The sequence below is a fragment of the Brachyhypopomus gauderio genome, chromosome 5 (genome assembly GCF_052324685.1).
Source record: "Brachyhypopomus gauderio isolate BG-103 chromosome 5, BGAUD_0.2, whole genome shotgun sequence".
Classification (NCBI taxonomy): domain Eukaryota; kingdom Metazoa; phylum Chordata; class Actinopteri; order Gymnotiformes; family Hypopomidae; genus Brachyhypopomus; species Brachyhypopomus gauderio.
The window spans coordinates 35,817,389-35,823,155 of NC_135215.1; the positions used below are offsets into that span (position 1 = coordinate 35,817,389).

Sequence of the window (5,767 nt, forward strand, 5' to 3'; positions counted from 1 at the left end):
CGATCTATATTCTGATTGGTTCAACCTGTTATAATATACAACCGATGGATTGGCTGAATATGCTGCGGTGTGCGGCGATTAGATTATTTAAAAATACATTAATAATAATAATAATAATATTCAAGCGTGATAAATTCCATGTGTGGCGTGAGAGCGTGTGAAATTGCTAAAATGCGTGTGTCTCACGGTCAAAGCGTGAATATGACCTGCATATGACCCTTACCAAGGTCAGCACGTGATTACGCAGGTTTCCCACTGACTGTAAGTCACATTTATGTGCTCTCTGTCTTAATAATCACTTTTTTTGTGTGTTATATTGGCCGGGAGATGGTTGCAGAGAGTATCTTTTCAGGGTTGCCAACTCTCACGCATTGAGCGTGAGACACACGCATTTGACCGTTTTCACACGCTCTCACGCCACACTTCCGATATCTCACGCCAAAAAAAATCCAGTTTATTTACCTCTGATCCACATATATGATTCAATGAGTTACTGGTTCGCTCTGGCGCCAACCACTGGCGATTGATCGCGATATAATACTTAATTTGTGTCCATTTTACGTCCCCCCCCCCTCAACAATTTACACTCGCCACCTCCTCCAGGTTCAAATCTTCAGGTTCACAATACGTGACGTTGATCAGTAGAATCCCGTTTCTATAGTAACGACATAACACAACATAACCGAACGTATATAAGGCCGTACGTCAAGGCAGTCGACACCAGTGTGATATTTGTAGAGAGAGAGGAGAAATCACAGCTGAACATATTAATACAGTAGTGGACAGTGGAATAAGAAAGAAAATGGACTGCATTATACAGATTGAGATGGAAAGTGAAAATCTGAGAAGTGGACAGGAAGAAACAAAGGATGACACACAGACGCTAAGTGAACATGAGGAGTTGTTCAATGTGAGAATTGAGAATATGATGAAGAAAGCCACAGATGAAAAAAATACAGAGAAAATAAAAAACAGAGAGATAGAAAAGGAGTGGGCAAGAGAGAGAGAAGAAATGAAGAACAGACACAAGGAACTGGAGGATGAAAAGAGGGTGATTGTAAAGGACATGAATCAAATGGAGGAGGACTATATAAAGGAGATCAGAAGGATGGCTGAGGAAAAAGAGAGGGAGGAGCTGGAGAACATCAAGCTTAGGCAGGAGATCCGCTTCTACGAAGAAAATGAAAAGGCAAGACTGAGCGAAATAGAAGAACTTAGGCAAAAGATGAAGGAGAAGCAGCAAGAGTGGGAGATGGAGAGAAAAACACTGGCGAAATGTCAGAAAGATTTGAAGAAGATGCAGTTAAATGTAGAACGTCTTCTTCTAATAGATCAAGAAATTAAGAGGATGGAGGATGAGAGGAAGATATCGGCAAAGGTGAAGCAAATGGTGGCTAGAGTGTTTGTGAGAAAAGACGGAAAACCTGAGGGCTCTGAGAAGAGAACTCTGAGACGATGGTGGAAGAGTTTAAAGAACAATGTGCTCTTCAGGAGCCAGGAGAGCAGCGTCCAACAGAACCAAGAGAAAAGCTCCGCCAATACAACAGAAATCTCATCCTGCCCCGGCGAAGGGAAGGAGACGAGAAAGAAGAGTATATGGCGAAAATGGTTCAAGCGCTGAAATGAAAGTGTGAGGAACCGCACACGATCTCCGTGTAGATGCGGTTCACCTGCCGCTCATCGCGGCTCCCCATCGCAACTATTTAATCTTCCCCCTCACTCTTCTTGTGAAGTATTGGTGCCATGCCACGTACCGAGCGGTCTCTCCGTCTTACTGCCTTCCCCGTGTACCGACCTCTGCTCTCCTCCTAGACCTCGTCCCCTGCCTAGTCCCTCTGAACCAGAACCATATAAATAGAGAGAGAGTCTCCATCTCCGTTCACTCCAACGGACCCGTTTGATTACAGCAAATACGAGCAGCGCAGTCAAGCTGGAGCAGTGGACCATCTGTGATGCACTTTTACAGGTTAGTACGCTTAAAAAATCTGATTGTGTATTGTAAGGACATCGGAATCAAATTAACATGTGCATTAAAATGTGCATTAAAGCATTTCAGTGAATTATCCACCTCTAAATAAGCAGATTTAGGGAACTAAATCTATGCTAAGACAACGCGAATACGGTTAACGAGATTTCACATTAACGACTGACAGCCTATTAATAGTAAATTCCTCTCTTAATGCCATTTCAGCTAAACGCGATGTTTTTGCGGGGTAGCTAAGTATTGGTTAAATATAACTTTTGAGTGTGATTGTAGAGTGTGTTGGGTCGAGGAGGTGAAATGAGGATATCCATTTTGGAGTACCAGCTAACGTTTTATTTCCTTTTATTTTATTTTTTTATCCTTTTATTTATTTTATTTTCCTTTTTTATTTCGTTTTATTTATTTTTATTTAATTTTATTAATGTATTTCCTCAGTTTTTGAAGCTGCTGGATATAAAATACATACTATTTAGTGTGATTAAGTTTTAAATATTCTATCACTTAAAGAAATAATATAATTATTAGGAGTTCATACTTATTAAACCCGTGTCAACACTATAGCTGTGATCAGCAGCTATGGGCCCTGTGTTTACAGGTCCAGTGGTGCATCGTAGTGCAGGGGATTTCCTCTTTCTGAGTGCGGGGTGATGCACAAATATGGTGGGAACAGCATCTGCTCTCAGCCTGGTCTTGCCCTGTTTGGTTCTGATGAACTGGTCTGCCTCAAAATGTGCCTGCAGAGTGATGTGAGTTTACTCCTCACACATGACAACTCAGTTTCGTCTACCCATATACATATCCGATAGTGGGTGAATACACAGTATTAGAGAACACTTACTGGATACGTATACACTCATTACACGTATAAAAAAACAACCAAGGATGTGCAACAAGTTCAAATTCATATCACATCAATACTCATAATAATCATTTTCTCCTGTCTTTTTCTCCTCTCTCTCTTTAGGCCAAAGAACCATAGGCCAAAGAACCATAGGGGATTCAATGGAGCCTGCAACTAGATAGCATCCTCACCCTGCACACGAGTCTGTCTGGAGTCTTTGATTTTTGTTCACTATTCTGTATTTTAATAAATCAGGCATTAAGCTTTCCAATAGTGTGTTTATTGTGAAAAGTGCAAATGCAGTGTTTGATGATTACCTCACACATTTTATTTTTTGCTGTTGTAATATTTAGTGAGGGTAAGATTGCTCCAGCTTAGTTGAGACAACCTTTTTTTTCTCCTCTCAGTAACAGTGGGGAAACCATAAATTTTTGCTCCTTTCTCTGATCGATTGGAGCATCCCCATGCAGCACAGCAAACCATGGTGGACACTACACAAACACGGAGGAAAGGACACAGAAAAACTGCTTGACATGATATTCATATTTGAGATTATTAGAGATTTATTTAATGAATTAATTGCTGTAAATAAGTGTGTATTAAAAAGACTATATATACACTGCTCAAAAAATAAAGGGAACACTCAAATAACACATCCTAGACTTGAAAGAATGAAATATTCTCATTGAATACTTTGTTCTGTACAAAGTTGAATGTGCTGACAACAAAATCACACAAAAATCATCAATGGAAATCAAATTTATTAACCAATGGAGGCCTGGATTTGGAGCCACACACACACACAATTAAAGTAGAAAAACACACTACAGGCTGATCCAACTTTGATGTAATGTCCTTAAAACAAGTCAAAATGAGCCTCAGTATTGTGTGTGGCCTCCACGTGCCTGTATGACGGGCGGGCCAGTCCATAGCTTCAATGCCTTCATCTTGCAGGACCTGCTGACACACTCCAGCCACATGAGGTCTAGCATTGTCCTGCATCAGGAGGAACCTAGGGCCAACCGCACCAGCATATGGTCTCACAAGGGGTCTGAGGATCTCATCTCGGTACCTAATGGCAGTCAGGCTACCTCTGGTGAGCACATGGAGGGATTTGTGGCCCTCCAAAGAAATGCCTCCCAACACCATTACTGACCCACTGCCAAACCGGTCATGCTGAAGGATGTTGCAGGCAGCAGATCGCTCTCCACGGCGTCTCCAGACTCTGTCACGTCCGTCACCTGCTCAGTGTGAACCTGCTTTCATCTATGAAGAGCACAAGGCGCCAGTGGCGAATTTGCCAATCCTGGTGTTCTCTGGCAAATGCCAAGCGTCCTGCACGGTGTTGGGCTGTGAGCACAACCCCCATCTGTGGACGTCTGGCCCTCATACCATCCTCATGGAGTCGGTTTCTAACCGTTTGTCCAGACACATGCACATTTGTGGCCTGCTGGAGGTCATTTTGCAGGGCTCTGGCACTGCTCCTCCGGTTCCTTCTTGCACAAAGGCGGAGGTAGCGGTCCTGCTGCTGGGTTGTTGACCTCCTACAGCCTCCTCCATGTCTCCTGGTGTACTGGACTGTCTCCTGGTAGCGCCTCCAGCCTCTGGACACTACGCTGACAGACACAGCAAACCTTCTTGCCACAGCTCGCATTGATGTGCCATCGTGGATGAGCTGCACTACCTGAGCCACTTGTGTGGGTTGTAGAGTCTGTCTCATGCTACCACGAGTGTGAAAGGACCACCAATATTCAAAAGTGACCAAAACATCAGCCAGAAAGCATAGATACTGAGATGTGGTCTGTAGTCCCTACCTGCAGAACCACTCCTTTATAGGGGGGTCTTGCTAATTGCCTCTCATTTCTACCTATTATCTATTCCATTTGCACAACAGCAGGTGAAATTGATTCCTAACTGAACAGGTTGGTTTCACAGAAGTGTGGTTGACTTGGAGTTACCACACACAGACGTATCCAGGACGTGGGCTAAAACCGTCGCTTTTGTGTCAAGCCACTCATGACCAAGAGACAAAGACAGAAGCATCTTCCCTGGGCCACGGAGGAAAAGAACTGCACTGTTGTTCAGTGGTCCAAGGTGTTGTTTTCAGATTAAAGTAAATTTTGCATTTCATTTGGAAATCAAGGTCCAAGTCTTGAGGAAGAGTGGAGAGACACCCAATCCAAGCTGTTTGAGGTCTAGTTTGAAGTTTCCACAATCAGTGATGTTTGGGGAGTCATGTCATCTGCTGTGTTATATCAAGACCAAAGACAGCGCAGCCGTCTACAAAATCACACAAAAATCATCAATGGAAATCAAATTTATTAACCAATGGAGGCCTGGATTTGGAGCCACACACACACACAATTAAAGTAGAAAAACACACTACAGGCTGATCCAACTTTGATGTAATGTCCTTAAAACAAGTCAAAATGAGCCTCAGTATTGTGTGTGGCCTCCACGTGCCTGTATGACGGGCGGGCCAGTCCATAGCTTCAATGCCTTCATCTTGCAGGACCTGCTGACACACTCCAGCCACATGAGGTCTAGCATTGTCCTGCATTAGGAGGAACCTAGGGCCAACCGCACCAGCATATGGTCTCACAAGGGGTCTGAGGATCTCATCTCGGTACCTAATGGCAGTCAGGCTACCTCTGGTGAGCACATGGAGGGATTTGTGGCCCTCCAAAGAAATGCCTCCCAACACCATTACTGACCCACTGCCAAACCGGTCATGCTGAAGGATGTTGCAGGCAGCAGATCGCTCTCCACGGCGTCTCCAGACTCTGTCACGTCCGTCACCTGCTCAGTGTGAACCTGCTTTCATCTGTGAAGAGCACAAGGCGCCAGTGGCGAATTTGCCAATCCTGGTGTTCTCTGGCAAATGCCAAGCGTCCTGCACGGTGTTGGGCTGTGAGCACAACCCCCATCTGTGGACGTCTGGC

At 44.1% G+C, this 5,767-nt stretch overlaps 1 long non-coding RNA gene across 1 annotated transcript; it reads left to right on the forward strand.

Moving 5' to 3' along the window:
• Positions 1–694: 694 nt before the first annotated feature.
• LOC143513928 (uncharacterized) lies at positions 695–3,055 on the forward strand. The gene is made up of 3 exons (XR_013130735.1): positions 695–1,966; positions 2,546–2,730; positions 2,964–3,055. It is a non-coding gene; the product is annotated as an uncharacterized LOC143513928 (long non-coding RNA).
• Positions 3,056–5,767: the final 2,712 nt, after the last annotated feature.